The 14,571-nt window shown below is 47.8% G+C and overlaps 1 protein-coding gene across 2 annotated transcripts in view; it reads left to right on the top strand.

Annotated features, from left to right (window-relative positions):
* The window catches only part of DPYSL5 (dihydropyrimidinase like 5), an 87,231-nt gene that overhangs the window by 39,490 nt on the left and 33,170 nt on the right, over positions 1-14,571 (top strand). The window lies entirely within an intron of this gene.

The following is a 14,571-nucleotide window of genomic DNA, read 5'->3' as shown; positions in this document are numbered from 1 at the left end:
GAGGGAGTGGCCGTGGACAATGCTTACAGTTACTGAGCGGGGCCTGAGCTGCTGGATGTTCACGAATGCGTGAAACAAATGAATTAGGAGGAAATTACAATTTGCAAAAAGAGTCACATGTGGGTTCTTTTATCCTTCTGTGTTCCAGAACCTCTGTTATTGCTGTCATTCCTCCGCACTGAATTATCTGTCACGTGCCAGCCTCTCCGTGAACACCAGACTGTGGGCTCCTGAAGGCCTGACTGTGTTGTTCTGCTTTCCCAGAGCCTGGCACTGACCAAGAACCCGTGTAGCTACCCAGTGAATGTTTGTTGAGTGAATAAGTGAATGATGCTTATCTGTGGGAGTCTCTGTACCCCGCAGTGCATCATAGTCGCCTATGAAGACATTTTTTAAAGATTTTATTTATTTGAGAGAGAGAGACAGAGAGAGCACAAGCAGGGGGAGAGGCAAAGGGAGAGGGACAAGCAGACTTCCTGCCAAGCAGGGAGCCCGACGTGGGGCTCAATCCCAGGACCCCAAGATCATGACCCAAGCCGAGGTCAGACACTCAACTGAGCCACCCAGGTGCCCCTGAAGATTTTGTTAAATGCAGAATTGAATCAGAATCTCAAGGACTACAAAGTCCCTGACCCTGGAGGCAGGGTCTGACTTCCAAAGGCCTTGGCCTCTAACACTCCCTGGGAGAAAGGGATCCACTAGCTACTGGCCCAGGGTTTCTAATCAGTCCTCTGTCCTACTTTGGCCCACAGCCTCAAATCTCCAATGGCCCTGCACCCTAAAATCCCATCTCTGTTCTACCTGGGGTTCTCAGGGAGCCCTTCTCCCACGCTCAGGTGTCTTTCCCTAGGATCCATTTTCCTGGGTTCCTGGGGGTTCAGGTGTCCTTGCTAGGCAGTGACTGCCAAGGCTCTCCAAATCCATCCCTGAGGAGCCTGGCTGGGGCAGGCAGAGGCTGTCCTTGGGGGGGGTCACGGTTCTAGGACTGGCCAACCTCAGGCAGCTGGCCGTTTAGGTCTCCCTGAAGATATCCTCCCTTTCCAGTCCAGGAGCGACAGACCCAACCCCTGGAAGGCTGGGCTGTGAGGAGTCCTAGTAGCCATGGCCTGGCCTGTTCTGAGGCAAAGATGCTCCCAGGACTAACACTTTCACATCTGGGGCCAAATCTGCCTACTCTAGGAGAGCCCAGAGAAGAGAGGCCATAGGCAGACCCTTCCTACTTTCTCTTCTGAGAATTCCCCCAGGACCTCTGGGTAATGCTTCACTGATGAAATGGGGAGCCCCAGCCCCATAAACTTTTGCAGGGTCTTCTTGCAGGATACGCTAGTGGCAGGACCTTTCCGGGGTGAGTGAGCATATCCAACTCCCCACCCCCATGTGCTGGAGCCAGGCCTGTTCGGTTGGTGGCCACTGTTGTTGCTCTTCTCGTTGAAGCATAGCATAAATACCAAGGAGGGCACAAATTGTACGTATACAGAGTTGTCCCAGTTGAACACACCCTTGTAACCAGCATCCGAATCAAGAGGCCAGACATTGTCAGACCAAAGTCCCTCTTATGCCCCCTCCCAGTCACTACTCCTCACCAAGGATAGCACTATCCTGACTTCTAATATCACAGTTTAAAAAACAAAAAACAAAACAGCTTCGTTGAGATCTAAATCACCCATTTAAAGTGTAGAAGTCAATTGTTTTTCATGTATTCCCCATAGATTAGTTCTGTTTACTTTACATAAATGAAATTAAGTGGTTGGCACCTTTGCATTACCTTCCTTAGCTCAACATTATTTTTGTGAAGTTCATTCATGTTGTACTTTATTCGCCTTTACTGCTTGGTACTTTGATGTACCACACAGTACTTACCAATGGGTTTTTGGGTGGTTGCCAGTCATACTGTCGCTCTGAATGTTCGTAGACTTCTTTCAGCAAATGTATGCACACATTTCTGTGGGGCGCATTCCTGGGAGTGGAATTGCTGGGTCATAGGCTACACATGTACTCGGCTTTACGAGATGCCACCAAATTCCTTTCCCAACTGGTTGTCAGAAGGTCTACTCCCTGCAGGAATGGAAGAGAAACCATAGTATTTACCATCAACGTGACTGATTACCCCTCGGATCCCTGCTGGGGTCTATTCCGTAGTAGGCTCAGGCCTGGCACCCAAAACTGTAGCTTTCTGGCTCTTGTCCCCGCCTGGAAGACCTTTAGTCCAAGGTCAGATCCACGCTGTCACCACACTGTCTACCAGGCTTTCAGAGGGCAGGCTGGCCTTCTTTGTCTTATTTTTCACATTGTCCTCTGCCAGGACCTCATTAGCCAGGAGTGACAGCTTTTCCCCTGAGAGCCTTTAGCTCTTCATAGCTGATGAAAACCTCAGCACACGGATCTTTGTGCAAGGTAGTGGGTAACTCTTGATCTTTTCCAGGTTTCTCATCCATGGGAGCAGCTGCGTCTGGAAAACACGTAAAAGCCCCTGTGAGATTTAAGGCCCCCCAGTCCATGTCAGGCTCTAGTTGCGGAGTGTTTAAAGGCCCATAGATCCTAAGCCACCCCCCTGGCTACTGGTGTCCCCTAAACCCACCCACCCTTTGTTCTGTCCATCCCGTAAACAAGACTTAATCGTGACGTCCTTGTGCCCCAACCCGCAGTCTGAGCATCCGTTTCCTCGAGCAGCCCCTGACTCCGTCTCCCCTGGATCCCATCCGTAGACCCTGCCCCAGGTTCTGCCGCAGTCTCCCAGCCTCCCGAGAGCTAGTTTCCTGCCCTGGTACTCCCACCCCTCCACTCCTGATTTCCCTGTCCCGCTGGTGCTCCTACAGCGGGGCGCTTGGGCATCCTCTTTCCTCGGGGTGCTGACAATCTCCCGGGGAGAGAAAACGCGCTCCTGTTGCAGTGCTGCTCTGGGGACCATGTCGATTTAATTATTCACATGGCCTGTGGCGCTCCATCAGAGGCTGTGCGCCCTGGTGAGCAACGCTGACCTACTTTGTACATTCTAAGGAAGGTAGCGGTTGATTCGCTTTAAGCATCTGGGTTTATAATAGAATAATAATCCTAAGGAAAGGCTCACCCAAGTGATTAGCCTAGAGAGAAAGAGAGATCAAGTTGCATCTTTTTGTTCTTGTCCGATATCCGCGGGGCCTTGAACTCTGCACCCCCTGAGCTATTGCGTGCCTGTCAATTTGGCAGCGGCAGCCAGGGCTGTGAAAACAAAACAGTTGAAAGCCTGGCTTTTCCGAGAGCATCTGGGTCTCCATTGTACTGGGTCTAAAGGGATTTCTCTAGCACTTTAACAAATGCCTTGCCTGCTTTCAGAGGCCGTGGCAGGCTCTGCCTGGCTCCCCTGGCTCTGCATCCCGTGCTCACAGCCGGGCCCTTGATCCTCTTCCCCGCCTCCTCACACCCTCCCAACCTGCAGGCCCTGCCCTCCCCAGGCCCAGAACCTGGGTTTCCTGGAAGCAAAGCACCAAGACAGTCTGCCTGGTAATAATGCAGACCCCGTTGAAGAAGGAGGTTATCTCCTGCGGGGAGGCAGGGGGCGGGAGGGAGGAGGGAGACCAAGTAACACCAACTGTGTTTATAAAGGTCCAGGATTTCAGTCGGGTCATGAGGTCTTTTACTATTATTCTGCTTAAAGTACTTGTAAGTTATATTTATTCTCTGGTGGGGAGCTAATGTTACATAATAAAGAATGTTAATGCAGACTCTTGAGCTCCTCCCTACCAATGGCTCTCCGCAGCGAATCGGGCTTTGTAACCTAGAGACACAGCCCCTTCCTAAGATGTTGATAGAGGGGGCAGGCATGGGCAATGGCAAAAAGCTTCCTAGATGCCTTTTCTGCCTCCTGCTCCTCCAAAAAGATATTAAGAACCACCATCTAGGCCAGTGATTTTCAACCCTCTGAAACAAATTACATGAGAACAACTCGGGGAGGGCGCGTGGGTGGCTCAGTCAGTTAAAAGTCTGCTTTGTCGGCTCAGGCCATGATCCCAAGGTCTGGGATGGAGCCCCACATCGTGCTCCCTGCTGAGTGGGGGAGTCTGCTTCTCCCACTCCCTCTGCCCCTCCCCCTGCTTGCACACCCCCTCTCTCTCTCAAATAAATAAATAAAATATTTTTTAGAAAAAGAAAGAACAGGGGCGCCTGGGTGGCACAGCGGTTAAGCGTCTGCCTTCGGCTCAGGGCGTGATCCCGACGCTATGGGATCGAGCCCCACGTCAGGCTCCTCCACTGTGAGCCTGCTTCTTCCTCTCCCACTCCCCCTGCTTGTGTTCCCTCTCTCGCTGGCTGTCTCTATCTCTGTCAAATAAATAAATAAAAATCTTAAAAAAAAAAAAAGAAAAAGAAAAAGAAAGAACAGGGGCACCTGGGTGGCTCAGTCATTAAGCATCTGCCTTCGGCTCCAGGGCGTGATCCCAGAGTCCTGGGATCAAGCCCTGCATTGGGCTCCTCCGCTAGGAGCCTGCTTCTTCCTCTCCCACTCCCCCTTCTTGTGTTCCCTCTCTCGCTGGCTGTCTCTCTCTCTGTCAAACAAAAAATAAAAAATCTTCAAAGAAAGAAAGAAAGAAAGGAAGGAACAACTTGGGGAATTTTTTAAAGACGCAGGTATGAAGGGCCCACGCCAGATCAGTGAAATCTCTGTCTCTAGGTCTGTCTCTTTCCCCATCAGTATTTTTTTTTTAAGATTTATTTATTTTAGAGAGAGAGGGTGCAACCGGGGGAGGGGCAGAGGGAGAGAAAGAATCCCAAGCAGACTCCCTGCTGAGCACAGAGTCCGATGTGGGGTCGATCCCAGGACCCTGAGATCGTGACCTGAGCTGAAACCAAGAGCCGGCTGCCCAACTGACTAAGCCACCCATGTGCCCCTCCATCAGTATTTTTTTTAAAAGCATCCCTGATGATTCTAACACTAGCAGGTGGATTAACAAGGAATTTTCTCCACTCTTGAATAGCACGTTGTCCTGGCTGTGACTCCTACAGGTCTGACCCTTACCTTATGTGTCAGGCTGACGTCTGAATCCGCTTTGAAAGTTCAGGCCCGCTTTGCTTTGCCCTTTCCAGTCTTATTTATTTGCTTCTCTCCTTCTGTTCACATTCCAGGGTCTGATCAATGGGCTCCCAAATCCCAGGCTGGGTCCGAGAACCCCTGTACTTGCTAGATTTCCCTGGCCCTGTATTCTCCCCTCCTGTCTATATCCCTCTGACATCATCAGGGAGTGAGAAGTTGGCCATAGTAGAGGTGTCCTCAAATGGGAGTCCGGCTGGGTCTGTCCCTCTTATTTGAGGGCCCAGAGACTCCCTCTCGTTTGTGCCAGGGCCATCTGTCACAGAGACAGCCTCCCATTAACTCAAAATCAGCATCAGTAGGACACCTATTCTTCTCTACAAGGGAAGCCAAATGCAAGAAAAGTGTTTGGCCAACATGAGGTCAGCCAAGGGGCTGTTCAATGGCATAGGTTGGGATAGCCTGCCACATCCCTCCCCTTGTCTCACTGCAGAGGACTGGGCCCTATCTGGCAGAGTCCTGAGATAGGACAGGCTAGGACATAAATTCCCTTTGGTGTCCGGTCTGCCAGCATCCTTACCGAGGACCCCATTTATCCATTGGGCAGATTGTTTTTCTACTTTCCCTTTGAAATTTGCTCTTTTGGAATTAAACCTTTAAATGCTGCTCATTTCTTTCTTTCTCTTCTTTTATTTTTCTTAACTCCAGTGCTCTGTCCATTTCTGTTTAATTCTGGCCAAAATGTCTTTCCAGTCTTCTAGCTCTGCAATAACACTTCCTGTTTATCAGGACCCAGACTCACATGGTCTTGCTTTTTTGTTGTTGTTGTTTTTTTTAAGTAGGCTCCATGCCCAGCATAGAGATCAGGTCCTGAGATCATGACTTGAGCCGAGACCAAGGGTTCGATGCTTAACCAACTGAGCCACCCAGACACCCCTGTGGTCTTGCTTATTAATCGATGTTCCCAAGTTCACTTGTGTCTTCATTCCTGTAAAAAGCTAGAAGGGACCTTAGAAATCGAGTTCCACCCTCCCACTGATGGAAAATGAATGAGTTCCCCCAAGTCCCCGCGATAATTGGACCAGAATGCAGGTTCTCAGTCTGAGGGTCTTTTCACCCTGCCACTTGGGGGCTCTCCTGAAACCCCAGAACAGGATAGTCACCGCTTTCAGACAGCCGGCCACCTCTCAGTGGGCCATGTGCAGGTGGTTTCCTTGACACAATGGCTCTTCCCTGGACCAGACGAAGTCATCCCAGAACTGACATGCACTAGGCATGTCTTTGCCTCCCTGAAATGGTGGCTTTAGAAGACACCACTCGTCCCTGGAGGAATAACATCCTTCTTAGATGTTTACAGTTTTCTCCCATTTACAAATGGGCGTTATGGGGATTAAATGAGGACACATGAAAAAGGCTCCCCACAGTGCCCGGCACAGAGTATTCTATGATAAATGTCGGTCCCCAGGCTGTGATGGCCTGGCCTTGGCTCTGTCTGCAGTCTCTTAGATCACCCACTTTGGCTTTGCAATGAAATTGTTCTGTCCATCTAGAGCCCGTGCTGCCTCTGTGTCCCTGGCTTGGCCCGCCGGCCACCCAACGGGCCTTCTCTCAGAATCCACCCTCCTCCTGGCTTGTTTTCCTGGGCCGGCCACAGCCACAGCATGCCTGTCCTTCCTGCAGACCCGCCACCCTTCTGGCGTGGCTGTGCTAATCGGGATCCGCACAGGTGGGCCCCTCTCCCCTTTCTGAATCACCACAGTCCCACTGAAGGTCTCGATGGGTGCCTCATGAAGTGGCTTCCCCTTCCAAGCCACCTGGAGGTCGTCCCTTCTCCTGTGTCTCCCCGGGGGACCTGGCCACCTGTGCAGGGCTGTAGTCGTCTTCTATGGCATCAGTACAAATTAAAACAGTAGCCACTTACTACTAGCTCACAGTTCTGTAGGCCAGAAGTCTGGGCACAGTGTGACTGGGCTCTCTGCTCGGGGTCTCACAAGGACACAGTCAAGGTTTCAGCTAGGCTGCTTTCTCATCTGGAGTTCAAAGTCCTCCGCCCACCTCATGTGCTTGTGGCAAAATTCAACTGCTTACCTTTCCGAGTGCTGAGGTCCCTGCTTCCCTGCTGGCTGTCAGCCGAGGGCCCATTTCAGCACCTGAGGCTGTCACCATTCCTTGCCATGGGCCCCCTCCACCGTCAAAGCCAGCCACAGAGACTCTTTGAATCCCTCTTCTATTTCAAATCCCTCAGACTTAGAATCTTTTTTTGCCAGAAAGAACCGGGTCCCTTTAAGAGCTCACCTGGTTATCCTCAGCTCTACTGAGATCATCTCCCTTCTTTTTTTTTAAGATTTTTTTTATCTATTTGACAAAAAGGGAGACAGCGAGAGAGGGAACACAGGGGGAGTGGGAGAGGGAGCCAAGCAGGGAACCCGATGTGGGGCTCGATCCCAGGACTCTGGGATTATGACCTGAGCCGAAGGCTGTCACTTAACAACTGAGCCACCCAGGCGCCCCTCATCTCCCTTTCTTAAAGTCAGCTGTGCCATATAACAACACATGGGTGATGGTGCCCCATCTTATTCACAGGGCCCCTTTCACACTCATGGGAGGGGACTGCACAGGGCTTGGTTCATTGGGAGTCATCTGCTTACCATTGGGCTGGGGGGATCCCATGCAAAACCATGGCCGTCCTATAGACATTTTGCCCTGGTCCATCTCCACTCCACCGATTTTGCTTCAGCTACTTAAATCTTTTGAAGTCTCCATATTTACATTTTTTAAATTAAAAATCACCTTGGCCATCCTTCACTTCACAGCTCTCTGCGCCTCATGTCATGTTCCTGCTTGAGAACCTGCCGCGACTCCCTGTTGTCTAAGATGTCAAGTTGGGATTTCTGGGTCTTCACCCTGGACAGCTCCCCATCTGACCTTGCCTCTCCCTCCAGTCCCCATTCCCAACACATGCACATGCATCAGCAAGGGGCTTTTCTTTCCCTGTGAATGTCCCATGCTCCCTGCTGCCGTCCCTTCCCACCATCCGAGGAACCCGTGAATACCTACCAAGCCCACATCTGGTTCTCCCTCCAGCTGATTCAGATCCAGGATCCCATTTTCTTCTTCCCAGCTGAAACTCCTGCACAGTTTGTCTTACAGCTAAATTGAAGAGTATTTGAGAGACAGAGACCACAATTTATATTTAACTCATGACCCACCACAGACCCACATAGCTTGAATCATAGAGTAGATGTTCAAGAAACAGGTGAATGTCAGCACCATGTGGTGGTGATGAGCACAGACTGGAGTAGACCACTGGAATGGTCTACTGTGTGATTTGGACAAATTAATCTCTCTCTGTCTCTCAATTTCTTCTCTGGGAAATGAAGATTATAATAGCATTTTATGTGTGTTAACTGGGTTACAATTTGTAAAGAACATAAAATAATACTTGGTGTTCAGCAAGCACTATATGAGGGTCCATTAAATCAATCAATCACTTGATCGTGCTACCACCCCCTGGAAAATAAATTTATACAGTTTCTTCATGAGCCTACATATTAGACTCTTAGGCATCAAATAGAAATTAAAAGTTGGATTCTGTTCCTACTGTTAGGTCGACTATGAGTGTTTTAGATTTCAAATGGAGTCTAATAGTAATGGTGATAAATTCTAGATAATTTTCTCTCTTCTCTCTTTCTCTTAAAAGCAGAAATAGCCAGTCATAAACTCTGCAGGCATCAGGAGCTATTTAAAGATGTCCTGCTTCAAATCAGTTACCTTGCTTAACAATGCCTTGCTGGCAACTTTCATTCTACACCTACATTAATTGGCCAGGCAAAATGTAGGCCAGGTTGACCCTTCTTAGAACACATGTAAGAGGAGATCTATTGTTTCTTATAAGTTTTATATCTAGTATTGGAAAAAAAATCTCCTATGGGGACCAAGCAGCTCCTCAATTTCTAGAATAGTCTTTGCAAAGCATTTATCTATACAGAGATTATCGTATCTTAAAACCTTTGGTTCAAGAATAGAAATAAACACCCCTTCTGTGATCCCAAACATACTGGAAACCTTTCATACCTCGTACAAGAAGTTCTGCTTTTATATTCTCATCCTTTGGGGTTTAAAAAAAGAAAATAAAGAAGAAAAAAATACATGTACTGCATGTGTATTTCAGTGATACACATAGTACATGAATGATGTATTTTTCTTCCTTTTCTTTCTCCTTTTCTTTTCTTAAAGCCTGCATATTTTTTAATAGTTCAAGAAATATTTGAACATAGCCTTATGGAAAGCCTCAGAAATCTCAATTGTAAGTACCTCTTTTCCCAAGCCTTGCTGTAGCTGCCTCTGATACGAGGTCGTCATAGTCCTGTGTTGAGTGTAAGGTGCATGTCTTAGAATGATGCCCTGACGGACGGGTAGGAATGTGTGTGGTGCTGAATCTTTTCCCCTGGTGGTTTCAGCCTCGTGATTCCCTCAAGTGATCAGTGCAGCCAAGCACAGTTTTTCTCCTTCTGATCCTTTTTTATTTCTTGTTAATTAAAAATTAGGAGGTATCATGGTCCTTAATTAGTGGCTGTACAAAGACAAAACTATGGGCCAACTGTAGGAAGAACTTTCTCACTGATCAGTTTTTCTCTGTCATGCTCACACACGGTCATACATTTGCACATTCTCGCACTCACACCATGTTAGAGATGGAAGTACCGCTAAAGATTCATGACTCCAACCCCTAATCCATAAATAACTTTCGTGTTTAGATTTGAACTCGCCACAGTATTCTCAATTAATATTTAGAAATAAAATTAGGGGCGTCTGGGTGGCTCAGTCTGTTAAGCGTCTGCCTTTGGTTCAGATCGTGATCCTCGGGTCCTGGGATCGAGCCCCACGTCCGGCTCCCTGCTCAGCGGGGAGTCTGTTTCTCCCTCACCCACTGCCTTGCCCTGCTCATTCTCTCTCTGTGTCTCTGTCTCTCTCTCTCTCAAATAAATAAATAAATAAATAAAATCTTCTTAAAAATTAATATATGTTGGTGAACTTTATTTTGGGGAGGTGTATGAATAGAATGAAGAAGGTCATGATTCAGTAACCTTGGAAACCAACTTTTTTTGTTTTAATCCATGTATTAATTTTTTTTCAACAAATTTATTAAGGTATAATTGACGTACAATAAGTCATGCATTTTTAAAGCGTATAGTTTGAGGGGCACCTGGCTGGCTCAGTTGGTGGAGCGTGCGACTCTTGATCTCAGGATTGTGGGTTCGAGGTCCACGGTCGGGTGTAGAGAGATTACTTAAAAAAATAAAATCTTAAAGTATACAGTTATCCATTTTGTATTATGTATACACTGTGAAGCCATCACCATTAATATGATAAACATATTCATCACCCCCAAAAGTTTTTCTGTGTCCCTTGTCATCCTTCTCTGCCCCTGATAATCACTGATCTGTTTTCTGTCACAATAGATTAGTTTGCATTTTCAACATTTTTATATAAATGGAATAATCCAGTATGTATTCCTGCTTTGGCCTGGTTTCTTCCAGTCAGCATTATTAAGTTTTTGGTTATTGCAGATAAAGCTACTATGAACATTAGGGTACAAGTGTTTGTGCAGACATATGCTTCTTCTCCTTACATAATTACCTAAGAATGGAATGTCTTGGTCATATGGTAGACGTATACCTTTATAATAAGACTTGAAAGCAGATAGTGTAAGTCCTCCAGCTTTGTACATCTTATTTTTTTTTTAAGATTATATTTATTTATTTACTTGGCCGGGGGCGGGGGTGGAGGGTGAGCAGTGGGGAGGGGCAAAGGGAGAGAAGAGAGAACATCTCAACCAGACTCCATGCCAAGGACGGAGCCCAATGCAGGCCTCAATCTCACAACCCTGAGATCAGGACCTGAGCTGAAGTCAAGAGTCGGACGTTCAACCAAATGAGCCACCCAGTTCCCCCTGTTCTTCTTTTTCAAAGTTGTTTTGGTTATTTTGTCTTTGGGAGCAAACTTTTTTTAGTACAGGCTATAAGCCAAAAACTTAAGAGAACTGTAAACTGAGTGCATTAACCAAACACTTGATAAACTTTCTCTGCCCTTGGCATGGTCCCTTTCTGCTAGCTAAAAGTTAAGACTTTTCTTTAAAATTTTCTCAAGTTATTTGGAGAGGGGAAAAAAAGCTATGTGTGTGTGTGTGTGTGTGTGTGTGTGTGTGTGTGTGTTAAAAGAAACTCTGTTGGGTGTTGGGGGTCCAGATGAGGGCCTCGAGGTTGTCCTCCACTAAGCTGGGCTATACACTGATGTGGTTGTACTGTCTTCACGTGCTCCGTATCTTACTGTACAGTAGTAAACTGTGAGGACGTCATGGGGAAGAGTCCCTTCTGCTCCCTGTCTGCCTTACAGTCAGTCCGTGGTGAATAGGGGTATGCTGGGTTGTGTTGAGGGAACTAGAGGAGAGTAGAGTTTTGGTGGACTGGAATTCTAACCACTAAGCCATTGCCACCCTCTCCTGGTTCCTCTGTCAAGTTTCCATTCTTTTTGGTATCCCTCGTTACCACAGGCTTGGGCTGTGGCTTCTCGTCTGGGTTGGTGCCCTGAGTCACTTCCCAGGCTTAAGATTCTCTAGAACTCATGTTTGGGAGAGCATGTTATCTCCGAATCTCTACTCCCTAGACTTCGTGGCCCATCAAAGAGTATAATTTTCCTGCTGTGTGGAAAATACACGGTTGAGAATGGAGCAAATTGAGCCTCTCATGGGCTCTGGGATCCCAGGCCCCCAGGTGGCTCCTGGTGGCTTAGTGGCTCTCCACAGACCCACAAATGAGCTTCTGTCCCCTGCCTTCTACAAGAGCGGTATGTGGAGCTGTCCAGGCCCATTGGCAGAGCACCTGTATATCCATTATTCACTTATTTTGATCTTTAAAGCCCCCCTCTGGCAGATCTTATCATTATCTTATTATCTATTCTTTCCAGGTGGGGAAACTGAGTCTCAGAAAGTGAAATGCTTGCCATGCTAATCAGAGCAGGGACAGGTCTGCCTGCCTCCCAGCCTCGACTCTAGCCCCATTCCTGGCTGTCTTGTATCCAGGGAGGCCCCGGGGCCGCCTCCCCCGTCAGTTTGATGATATTGTTATCACTTAACTTTGGAACCAACATGAGGACTCGCCCACGTCAGGGTAGATGGGGGCAGGAGAGCAAGTTGGGCTGCATGTGGTTTATTTCTGGATGGTTGATAAATCCCTCCTCTCTGGCATCCATGGGCAGCCTGGGCTTTTAATAAAGATGGTCGTGCCCTGCTTGCCTGTAAACTTTCCCGCTTTGGGATTAGAAGGGGCTTTGCTAAGGAGGACGATGACAAAGGGCCCCTCTGTGCGGCTCTATTTTAGAATGGTTTCCCCAGGCCCCTTGGCTTTTTAGAAGCTGGCAGCCACGTTCTCTCCGCCACATAACTCCCTTTGAGGATCATCTCCGGTCTCCATGGCAACTGCATGTCGGGAGACAGCCTGCTCTGTACTCTGGCTTTGTATTAAACACGATGAATTTAAATTGGATGCTCGGCAGTGAAGATAATCATTCTGGGTTAGAGAGAAGCCTGGAGCTCCTCATTTCATAATTTTGGATGTTGGCACAATTCTAAGATTTAGCCCTGTAATTCACACTCAAGCCACACCTACCTCTCTGTGTCTAAACTAGTTAGGTCTAATTTCACTTGGGCTTTTCTCCATCTTTTCACAGAGGAATCTTGGAAACAGGGAGCCCCTCAGTCAGGCCAGGGCCATCCTGAGCTCTAGAAGGGGCAGCATACTATAAAGGAAATGTGGGGGCTCTAGAAGCAGATGGACCCTCATTTATTCTGGCTGTGCAATTTCCTCTGAGTCCATTTTCTTTTCTGTAGAAGGAGAAGAGTAACCTCTACCCTATAGAATCATATTTTAACATTTTTTAATGTGCTAAAATATAACATTTACCATTTTAGCCATTTTAGGGTACAGGTCAGTGACATTAAGTACATACACAATGTTGTTGCTGAATACCCCATCTCCAGGAGCGCTCGGGTGGCTCAGTTGGTTAAGCGTCTGCCTTCGGCTCAGGTCATGATCCTGGGGTCCTGGGATCGAGCCCCATGTCAGGCTCTGCACTCAGCCAGGAGTCTGCTTCTCCTTCTCTCCCTCTGCCCCTCCACCTGCTCGTTCTCTCTCTCTCTCTCAAATAAATAAAATCTTTAAAAAAAAAATCCATCTCCAGAATTTTTTCATCTTAACTAACTGAAACTCAGTACCCATTAAATATGACTTCCCCAATTCCCCTGCCCCCCCCACAACTCCTGGCAACCACCATTCCACTTGTCACTGTGAACTTGACTACCCTAGGTACCTCATCTCTGTGGATTCGTACAGTATTTGTTCATTTGTGACCGGCTTATTTCTTTGAGCATAATGTTCTCAAGTTTCAACTATGTTGTAACATGAGTCAGAATTTCCTTCATTTTAAAGGCTGGGTACCATTCATCTATGCCACTATTTATTTGTCTGTGCATCACTGGACCCTTGGGTGGCTTCCACCTTTTGGCTGTTAGGAATAATGCTGCTATGGACACATATATCTGTCTGAATCCTTGCTTTCAATTACAGACTCATTTTGAGGATCAAACAAGGTAAGTGTTAAAACCACTGCACATAGTAGGCCGTCAGTAAATGTGAGTCCCTCTCCTGAAAGTGCATTCAGCCCGGACGTTAACTGCCACAGCAGCCTGCTGGCTTCGGGAGAGTGATGTCACCTTCTCCTGAGCAAGCTGCTTCTCTCTCCCCGCAACACGCCCATCTGCCATGCCTGGGAATTAACAAAATTCATTCCAGGGTTTAAAGGAAATGTCTTAACCGTGAAAATGTGCATCGTGTCATGCATGCTTTAACATTCTCCCTCCGGTTGGTATTCATGTATTCTTAGTTCCAGAAGTGAGAGAATGTTAGGGCTGATGTATATACTTCCTTATTAGTTGTCTGTTTTAAGTATTCCCTCTAGGCGACCCTGAAACCAGGTGAGAACACCACAGGCTATGAGGCTCTGGGCTTCGTTACTATTTCATGGGTATCAGATGTGTTCTTAGCATTACAGAAGTGTGGGGGATTTGGAGTAAAAATATCTAGCCCCCCGTCTTGGCCCAGCTCTAAGACACTGAGGTAGGCACACTGCTGTCACACGTGGTGGTTGCGAAGACTTGATGAGGGGAGGACAGCTGACCCGCTCCTGGAGCACTCCGTGCATTGAGGGACAAAGGGACCAGGTCCTTGGGCTGGGGCACAGCTCTCCAGGAAATTCTCTCTGGGTCTAGTTTCATCCGAAGCCCCTAGAGTAGGAGTGACTCTCTGCTGCCTTGGGCACTGCAGCAGTGAGAATCCCAGAGCTCAGGAACCATCCTTCCCTGCCGGGTCCTCGGAAATGAGAGGTTCTGCCACCAGCCCCGCCCCACGAGCGGCCCCCCGAGAGAATCAGCAAGCACCCCTTTGTACTTAGGAATTGGAGACAGAAGGGAAGGAGGAGGAGAGCTCTTGCCAGGCTCCTGACCTGTGCGTGAC

The sequence above is a fragment of the Ailuropoda melanoleuca genome, chromosome 4 (assembly GCF_002007445.2).
Source record: "Ailuropoda melanoleuca isolate Jingjing chromosome 4, ASM200744v2, whole genome shotgun sequence".
Classification (NCBI taxonomy): Eukaryota; Metazoa; Chordata; class Mammalia; order Carnivora; family Ursidae; genus Ailuropoda; species Ailuropoda melanoleuca.
This window is presented reverse-complemented; position numbering and strand designations above follow the sequence as displayed.